This window comes from Meriones unguiculatus, chromosome 6 (genome assembly GCF_030254825.1).
Source record: "Meriones unguiculatus strain TT.TT164.6M chromosome 6, Bangor_MerUng_6.1, whole genome shotgun sequence".
Taxonomy (NCBI): Eukaryota; Metazoa; Chordata; class Mammalia; order Rodentia; family Muridae; genus Meriones; species Meriones unguiculatus.
The window spans coordinates 3,820,256-3,830,021 of NC_083354.1; the positions used below are offsets into that span (position 1 = coordinate 3,820,256).

At 41.0% G+C, this 9,766-nt stretch overlaps 1 long non-coding RNA gene across 2 annotated transcripts; it reads right to left on the reverse strand.

Annotated features, from left to right (window-relative positions):
* Positions 1-4,313: 4,313 nt before the first annotated feature.
* LOC132654583 (uncharacterized) lies at positions 4,314-9,208 on the reverse strand. 2 transcript variants are annotated; one of them, XR_009592205.1, is made up of 3 exons: positions 9,012-9,208; positions 5,936-6,008; positions 4,314-5,719 (listed from the first exon to the last, which is right to left on the reverse strand). It is a non-coding gene; the product is annotated as an uncharacterized LOC132654583 (long non-coding RNA). The 2 variants fall into 2 exon arrangements; XR_009592206.1 differs by having other exon boundaries at positions 5,936-6,166.
* Positions 9,209-9,766: the final 558 nt, after the last annotated feature.

A 9,766-nucleotide genomic window follows, 5' to 3' on the forward strand; every position in this document is an offset into this window, starting at 1 on the left:
TAAAATTCATTTGTTTAAAATCAGTGTAGTAATTACAAAAGAAAGAAGGGGGCTTGATGGTGCAGTCCTTTTGTTCTGTCTGCTCAGGAGGCTGAGGTTACAGGATCGTGAGTTTAAACCCCATTTGGGAAGGTTAGAAACTGTCTCAAAATAAAAAGGGAAAGGAAAGTGGCACCGAGGGTAGAAATACAGTGGAGAGGCAAAGCCTTTGCTTGACGGAGTGAGGCCCTTCCTTCTGTACCTCTCGTCCTACTGTACTATGTAAACAAATACACACATTTTTTTCCACCTTATGAAAAAGGAACACATATTATTTTCAGTCATAAGGGAAATAATGTATTTCCAAAAACTGAGCCAGGCCCTGGCAGAGCACTGGAAATCCATGCTTTTCAGCCTGTGATTAAAGAGCTCCGAGTCTCCCTGACCGTGTTCAAAGCCCTTTAGCCTTCATACCCACAAGGTAGTGAGGGTAGATTGAACTTCCTTCCACACAGAATCCAGCTTTCATTATTTGGTTACCAGAAAATAACCGAGGCAGATTCCGTATGAATGCCTCTTATTAAGCCTGGGACTGATTGTCAGTATTCATAGATTTCAGAAAGGGAGCAGTAATTCACCGAACCACTGCTGTGCGGTTTCCTATACATCTCCCCATGTAATTCTCCCAGCGATCTTAAGCACTGGGTGCCATCGTGACAATCGTATAGACTGAGAAATTTGAGAAACTGGTTCAAGAGCCAGCCGAGGTTGCATGGATATTGCATGACTGGAAGGCTTCTTTTCTCTTCCACGGTTTCTTTCCACCCTATGCAGTTGATCAACCGCACGCTCCTTTTGACTTTTGATGCTTGTCTTGTGACTTTTAACTGGAATCCAAATACCTTGGGGCTGGGAAGTTAACTTTCTTATCAAATGCAGTGCTTCCGGAGGTCGCTGCTCTGGGACCATGCATGCCTACATTTCTGCAGCTGGTTCAGATTTGGGGACCATTCTGGAACCCTGGTCAAGGGTTTCCATAGAAAGGGAAGGATGTTCCAGAAGGGCAATCAGACGGGATCACAGCCAAAGCTTTAGAAATTGTGCCCTAAATGAGTTTCGTTTCTCTTCTATCCCAAGACTCCGCTAAGCTGTCACCTTAAGAGAATTCATACCGCAAAACTTTCCCTGCAATAAGTCTTCAGTCCTCCAGCTGCTGTCTAGACAATAACCTTGAACAGTGGAGAACTCAGGCCGTAAGAAAGTCGCTGGCAGGCCAAAGGGCAATCTTTCTAGACCATTAATCCATGTCTGTCAGTGGGATTAAAATATCTCTGTACCCCCCTTTCCTTTCATCAAAATAATACCCCCTTAAGATTCAGTTTGAGAACGAAATAAGACAGCATGAGTCAAATGTGTAACCTCACACTCCTTCCTTTTTCTGCTGTTAAGGAGCACTCAGTAGGCATCGATAAGTTGGATTACCTGGAGGTATTTTTTTTCGCTTGTTTTATATTCACTTTTATCAAGATTCTACCCCTTCTACGTCCCCACATTGAAATGGTTAGGCAGAATTTCAATTGGTTGATGAAAATGATCAAAATAAAAACAATGGTATTAGTTGGAAACTTGGTTAAATGCACTATAAAATATTTTAATGAGTTGGTTATGTGCTGTATAATTATAATTCATTGAATATGTTCAGAGAGAGAGAAATAAAAAGAAAGAAAGTAAACCAATGGGCACAAGGCAAGATTCGGTTTTTAGTCTTCAGCATACTTATTCTCATATACAATAATAATACTGATATATAATATCCGAGAGGGTCAGCCAAGCATCCCCCATGAGCTAGCAGAACATGTTATTAACTTACAATATTAAGAAGCAAAATTCAGAGACCTGGATATGCAAAATTATTAGATATTTTAGTTAGCGGGAAACCAGTCAGTGCTCACAAATTAATTCAATAAATGTTTGCTGAGCATGTTCTTTCGAGCTCCGTAAAATAAGGAAGAGGGAAATGCAACACGTCTTAATGTCTTAAGTTTGTCGTTTGCTGGAGGTTTTAGTGAGGAGGGCACAAAGATAATTACGATGCAAAGTCATCGGTGGTACAGGAGTCAAGACAGGAGGGCCTTGGGCAGCTGAACATGCCATGCATCAGCAAGGCTTCAGAAGGCCTCAGGGGAAAGCAGGGCGGAGGCAGTCCTGACTGTCTGCCAACTCCACGCTTCTGCTTCTGACTGGCTTTATGACTCACATATGAAAATCTGAGTCTTCAGATCCGTCCGCAAATCCGCTGAGCTCTCCTGCAGCAGGTCCTTACTGCTAACATAGCTATCAGTATCTGCCTGTGTGTGTGTGCGTGTGCGTGTGCGTGTGCGTGTGTGTGTGTGTGTGTGTGTGTGTGTTGGGGAGGTCAGTAGTTCAGTAGCATCTTAACGCAAACGCAGACCTACCGTGATAGGGCTGTGTAGAGTGGTGATCAGGGTACATGTGTTCAGGGCCCACTGACCACCCCACTTGCTCGAATCCCATGGAACATTAGGTTACTCCATTCTCTTCTATTCTCCATGAAGATAATAATGTGTATTTTAAAGTTTGTTTCAGGATTAAATAGGTCCTTTTTTTTTTTCTTCAGATAATTAAAAGCATTTGACTATTGCTAATTCAGTACCTTAATGAGATGGGAAATTTCTCATGGTCTTTATTCTTCCTACTAAGTTATAAACATAAATGGTTTCAATAACAAAAAGCTAGCCTTTTAAGACTCCAAAAACTAAACATTGATTTAAGAGAGAAAATTTGGGATTTTTTCATATTGACAAAAGCAGGAAACTCCCTTAAAAAGAAAAATACAGAAAGACAGAAAGTAACCGTTCCATGCTCTTGTCTGAGTAACTGGTTCCGATGATAGGGAATAATCCATCAGCTCATGTGTTTTCTAAAAATTAATTTTAGTTTTATAACATCTGTCTGTAGAAGGTCTGATAATATAGAAGATATGTAATTCCTTTAATCTTTTTTGTTGTTGTTGTGGTTAAATTACAGTTACTGAAAGACCATTAAAATCGGCTTCTGATTTTTGTCTTCATAATACCTTGTCTATTGGCAGTTAGGGATTTCTGAGTGTGCTAATGAATGAGGTGGCCACTCCTAGATTTAAAAGGTCTATCTAAAGTTGAATGGGAGGGTAACTTTGGCCTTGGACCAACCATTTTTTTTTTTTCCTGAACTCTCTTTCCTTGGAAAATACTAACTTCCTAAGGGCAGGATCTGGTGGCCACTCTTGAGTTAATTCAGAAACTAGAAAAAGAGTCTTGATTACCAGTGTCAATATGTAACAGTAAAAAGAAAGAAACAAACAAGCAAAAAACAAACCAAAAAAAGAAGTATGTCACAAAATACAAATTATGATGTTAACTTAAATTTTTTTTGTTGTTGGTGGTGGGTTTTTGTTTGTTTATTTTTGTTTTTTGACACAGGGTTTCTCCATGTCGCCCTGAGGGTCCTGGAACTCACTCTGTAGACCAGGCTGGGCTCCAACTCACAGAGATCCACCTATCTCTGTCTCTGAGTGCTGGGATTAAAGGCGTGCACCACCACCACCTCCCTTAAGTTAAATTCTTTTCTTAACCTTATCTGTAAATGGGATGAGACACAGTTTCTCGTGGCATAATATTGAGACATTACACGTGTATGTCCTATGCGGTTGGCTTGTACTGGATTAGAGTGGGAGGGTAACATGCATTTACAAGGACCCTACCGGAAATAGAGCTCCTGTTTCCGTTTGCTCAGAGTTGCAAGGTAGTAGAGGACTGGGCGTCTCAAGTGACTGGGAGTGCGGCATGCTGCTTCTTCTAATGATGAGTTTTCTCTAAAATCCCTGTGGCTTTGGCAAAAGTAGCCTCAAATTTAGAATAACAGTCTGAGTTCATAGTAGGTTATTTTTGTATGTCAGTGTCTAAAGTCAAGAGACGTCATGGAACAAACAAATTGAATAATGGGCCTGAGGGCTTTATTAGTCACAGGAGTTCTTTGGAAGGAGCTATTAACTTGCTTGAGCTGGTTACCAGCTACTGGAATTTGGAGTGATACCTTTTGGGACATCAGGCAGAATTAGAGAACATTTACCCCTTCTTACACACCAGTATCCCCGAACACCCTCCATTGGCCCCATCCTCCTCCAGAAGTCCCAAGCAGTCATGTAGTGTGGTGATGTGAGTCCAGAAGAGGCTCACATCTTCTGCTTCCCACACATTTCCAATTGCATCCCCCTCCCTTTGTCTCATACCTAAGATTTTGACCTTCTGTGGAAAAAGTTGGAAACACAACAGTGGCAGCATGAATTTAATCTGTTTTGAATGAGTTTAGGACATCAAAACAATTTTCTGGGTCTGTTCCTACTTCGTTCCTTTGGCTTCACCGATTGGGAGGCTGGTCCGAAGTAGTCCAAGCTGTGATGTTCTAGAAGCAAAATTCTCCTTGTGCTTGAGGAAGATTGGGGAAAGCTGCTGGTGGAGGGGTAACAGTACCTCAGCATTGTTGGTAAATTTTACCTGAAAACTCAAGAGACATGTTTTCAACTACACACAATATGCTGCACAGCCACATTTATTGAGTGCTTTGTTCTGCTCAGGGTACTCTGACATCTGCCCTCACGAATTCTCCATTTCTGTATCATCTTCTCTGAAGGTCACAGACAGTAGCCTCTTCAATAGTTCCACAGACTTTGTTTTTTGTTTGTTTGTTTGTTTTGTTTACTCTAGGTCCCATTAACAGAAACAAGACTTATCAGAATAATAGAAAAAGTGAGAGAATGTGAATAATAGGAGTAAGAGCAATGGTAAAGAAAACAATGGGGAAAACTACAAGTAATTGTTAGGAGCTACGGAGCCCAGCCCATACCCCGGAAGAACATGGTTGCCCACTGTTACATTCCACACCATTTCAAAGTAAGATCACCACAAGCCAGAGAGCTGATATTGTTGATTGCATCTAGTTACCAAAGAGTCACAAATGACAGTTGTTGAGAGAAAGCGTGCTTTCTGATTGCCAGGGCCCATCTACTTCCCCACTTCTGTGGCTTGCTGTCGCACCATTTGGGCTGACTGCATTGATAAATACTAACGGAAATCAACGCCGGAAGGAAATTATTTATAATAACAATTGGCTGGTGAGGTTTCTGCTACTCTGAAACAAGAATTGAAACTAACAGGACACAAAACTGCATTTTCATACCTGCTTGGAAAAGATTCAGTAGTTTCAGTGGGTCAGAGTCGGAGATGCTTTGACTCAGGACACACCCAAAAGGCAGTGGCTTAGCTTTTTCCTAATCATATGCTGTCTTTTCTGTCTAACTCATGCTCTCATTAAACACTCTCCTTGACAAAGTCTCCTTTTTTCTTCAAAAAGCCCTTTTTTTTTTTCTTGGTTTGTCTGACCTATTTATTTTGTGTGTGGGTGGTTTTTTTGTGACTCCGCCTGGCTGAAAAATTTAATGACCCAATCTGAATTTTCAGCTATGAGCATAATGGAAATCCTTACCAGAATGCAAGCACACCTGTTTTCCTTTCAGAAACTGTCCGGAGTCTGCATATGTCAGGCTGTTCAGTTCTGGGGATCAGATGGCAACAGACCCAGGATCTCTGTTTCTAAATAAGCACCAGTTTGCACACATGTCCTGCAGAACAAGCTATACTTCGAACCAAGTGAGGCAATGTGCTTATGAATGGTGAAGGTCCTGAAAGGCCAGACAGGAGAATGAGGGTGAAGCAGAGAGGAAAAAAAAAAAAAAATCTCAGTCATCAGCCTCCTTGATGAGGCTTTACCTCTCCGTAGCAATTTTATTTGCATATGGAAATCAGTGCATAAATGTGTGGTGGATTCTTCTGCAAGTTTTCAAAGTGAGAACTTGACAGGTTTGGGCAAGTCCCAGAAAGCAAATAAGCACAATTACCCTGGTGCCAGTAAAGGAGTGGAGTTTCTGTAAGAGCTGGGCTACTGCTCCTCTGCTTCCTGCTGTTTTAGCCCTGGGATGGAAGAGCACAATTTGTAATTCTCTTTATGAACCATTGTATAACTCACTTCGTGTGCTTAGGGATAGGGTGGTGAGGCCCCTCAGACATTTGCTGAAGTGTCTTCTCTCAGAGAAACCAACCATATAGTGAGCATCAACTGCCAGCTGACCCTATAGGAAGAAAGGAAGCAGGTGCCCACATTCCTGCCCTTTTGAAGCAAGAAGGGCAGACCCCACATGATTAAGGCAATGATGGAAGCAACGAGGAAATCCTGTTGTTTCCCATTATCCATATTTCGCTTGCTGTGGTTTCTATCCCACGGCAGACCGTAGTCAAGAAACACTAAACAGAAGATCCCAGAAATAATTCAAAAGTTTTAAAAGGAGTGTCGTTTTGATGATTGTGAAGACATTTTACAGCATCTCACTCCAATTTGCCTTGGACGACATGAGTTCTTTCCCTCCCGTATCCACATAGTATACATTTCCCACAGATTAGTCACTCTGTAGCTGCCTGAGGTGTCAGTCAGATTGACTGTTGTGATAGTGCATGTGTGTGATATAGCATGGGTAGCCTAACGCTGTGACACAATGCCTTTGTCCTCATAAGAAGGGTGAATCCACTGTTTAAGAGATTTTGAGAGAGACACTAGATTTATACAACTCACGACTGTATATTATTCTAATATTTTTATTTTTATTATTGTGAACTTTACTGTGCCTAGTTAAAAGTGTACCTTATCATATGTATTTATCCCCTCTCACTTATAGGGGAATAGTTTATACTTAATTAAATAGAATAGACTCATGTAGGCAAATAGTTTAATCAGAGGACAGTTTCATATACAGAGCAATTTTGAGCAGTAAAATGAGAGTGGCTGGACAGCTATTGTGAGATGAGGAAGGGCATTTTTTTTGAGGCACTTGTTGAAGCAGCTGTAAGTTGGTTTGTCAGAATGATTCTTCATTGGCTTGGGCCCCTTCTTGACTGTAATCAGCACAATTAAGATTCAACCTGGGCTGGATCCAATCACTAAACTTTGAGGGCTAGTCTCATGGAGAAGATAGATACTATACTCACATTATTGACATACCCAGAATTTTAATCACTTCCAAAATTCCACATTCTGATTTCTCTCCTAAGCACCCTAATGAGACTGTCGGGTAAAGGCTTCAGACTTTATCTGACTGTGTGCTTTCTGCACTGAACGCTGTTGATTACATCTGCCTCCTTTGTGTTCCTTTCTGCCTGGGTTTCTGTGACACTACTCTTTCAATTTACTGTCTACATCGCTGATCCTATGTTTAAGGTTTAAAGTCCAAACTGTCTCATTTACCCCATGTTTTTAATTAATATTCATGTAATTAAGATGCTGATTACTTTCCAGTATGTGCCCTTTGCCAGGTACCTGCTCCACACAGAGATATGTGTGGAGAAAGCTATTCTAAGTAGAAACAAGCTTACAAGAAAGCTTCTCCCTGTGCAGAACTGATGGTATCTCTAAAACTGCAAGATCACTAAGTGGGAGTCATGGTGGGCTTTCCCTCAGCATCAGTCACAATGCCCTCAGCCAGAGTGTGGCATAACAGTACAATTTCATTTCACATCCCATTTTCTCTTATCTTTGTTTCTTGATCATGGGTGCCATAGCTCATGGATGGACTGTTTTTATCTGTGTACACAATGGCATAGAACCACAGATGTGACTGTATTACAGCAGAGTTACAAATTCTTCACAGGATTCTTGGTAAGCTGTAATTTCTCAACAGTCTGGTCTTGTCACCTACCATACTTGCCTTGCTTAGTTCATATGACTTCTCCTGGACTTGGACTTGGTTCACCTGACAAAAACCAATCCAAAACAACACACAGACACACAAAACAACAACAGCAGAAACAACCAACTAACCAACCAAACAAAAAAAAATTCTTCACAACAAACTGCCAAAAACCCCAACCCAATCATTACGTCTTCAAGAAAGGCTTCCAAACTTTTCAGTTCTAGGTATCGGGGGTCTTGTTTCCAAGCTCGGATAATTCCAATGAGACTGATCAGTGGAGCCATATAGGTATCTGTCCTCTTTGAAAATGATGTTTTTCAGCACTATGTTCTCCATACTTAAGTATTCACCCTTAGATAATGTCTGACCTGTACTAGGTATACAATAAATGTCAGAAGAATGTTACAGCTGAATTGAGTCTGGACAGCTGTGACTTTAGGATTTACTTTTAACTGAATGGCATTAGTGAGTCATTGCAGACCTCTAAAGAGAAGATAGCACCCAAATCATGCTTCCTGAGAGGAGTTAGAATTGCAGGCATTGAAATTTCTCAGCAAAAGCACAGGGATAAGATGAGGAGTTACAGGATGGTGGCACTGAATTGTCCACAGTCCTGGTTTTGTTGTTGTTTGGTTTTGTTTTTTGATTCTCTAGGTAACTTGCATAAAATATGTTTAAAGTAGACATAATGTAGTCACAGCAAAGTTATTAAGGACATTATGAAGATAACCATCAACATATTTGAAGAGATAACTATTGAAATCTCACAGGTTAATTCTAACGAAGCCTTTTTATAGCTTTTATGTTACAATTGTCTTGATTCTGACATTCACAAAATCATTCTTCAAGAGGTGATGATTAGGCTGTTTGTTTGTTTGTTTATTTATTTATTTTCTTTTTTCCAAGTGAATTAAGTCCACATCCAGGAAACAGTATTCACAAAGTCAGAACTATGGCAAGGCACATGTGGCAGGTGACAAGAGAAGACTGTTAAACCACAGCTCACAAACTCTCTGCAGAGTTTTGTAACTCTACTATCATAAGGTCACATTTTTCTCTTACTTTTTAAAATTTGTATTAATTTTTTTAGTGGAAAGCCTAACCACTTCTCTTATTTTACCAACTAATCTTAATGTTTTTCCCCCCTTCCTTTTACTTTTAGATGCTATCACTATTGGAATGAGCAGAGGTGCAGGAAGTGGAGAAGGGATGATGGAGAGGGGTAAATGCTTACCAGAATGACATTAAGTAGATGAGGAATAAGCCTGCTGGCACGCCTTGTGTTCTCCCAAATCTTCCAGGGCTGGAAACTTGCTTATCTTTAGTGAGAGCTAGGCAGAATTTCAGATGTCAGGCTGCAGAGAAAATTACTCTTCTTGTCACTAAGAAGAAAAGAGAGAGGACAAGAGAGATGTGGCTTTATATCCAGAGTCTGGCACTGTCAGCCTTTTGGAACTTGCCCCCTGTACTCTCTGTGGCCTTGGCCTGCAGAAGGCAGGGTTGCTGTGTAGCACAAGGAGGTGCAAAAACAAACATGGGCAGAACCCCAGACACTAGACTGCAAAAAAAGGTTTTGAAAGTTATAAAAGTGAAATACTACTTCCAGCTGTCCCTTTCTTTATACCAGGATTAAGCTGAACATAAAGGGACTGCAGAGACTAGGCAAGAATGGTACCATCTACTCCAGTTCAAAGCAGGTTGCAATTCCCTGGGCTCTGTGTTACGAGCTACTCTCAACCCCGATGTCTTTCTCTACTCGCTGACACATTCTCTAACTTGCCTTTAGGAGTGCATTTGATGACACTCTGTTGCTGATGCTTGGGGGCATAGCAACGCTTCATAATTTTCTGTAGCCAAGAACCTCCTGCCTACTGCTCACCTTCTTCTCCTAGGATGTGCCATTCTCTGTGGTGACTCTTCTTCTTATCATTCCGGCCTGTATAAAACATTGTCAAAATGAACCACGCAGTGATAAGATGCAGTCAGCAC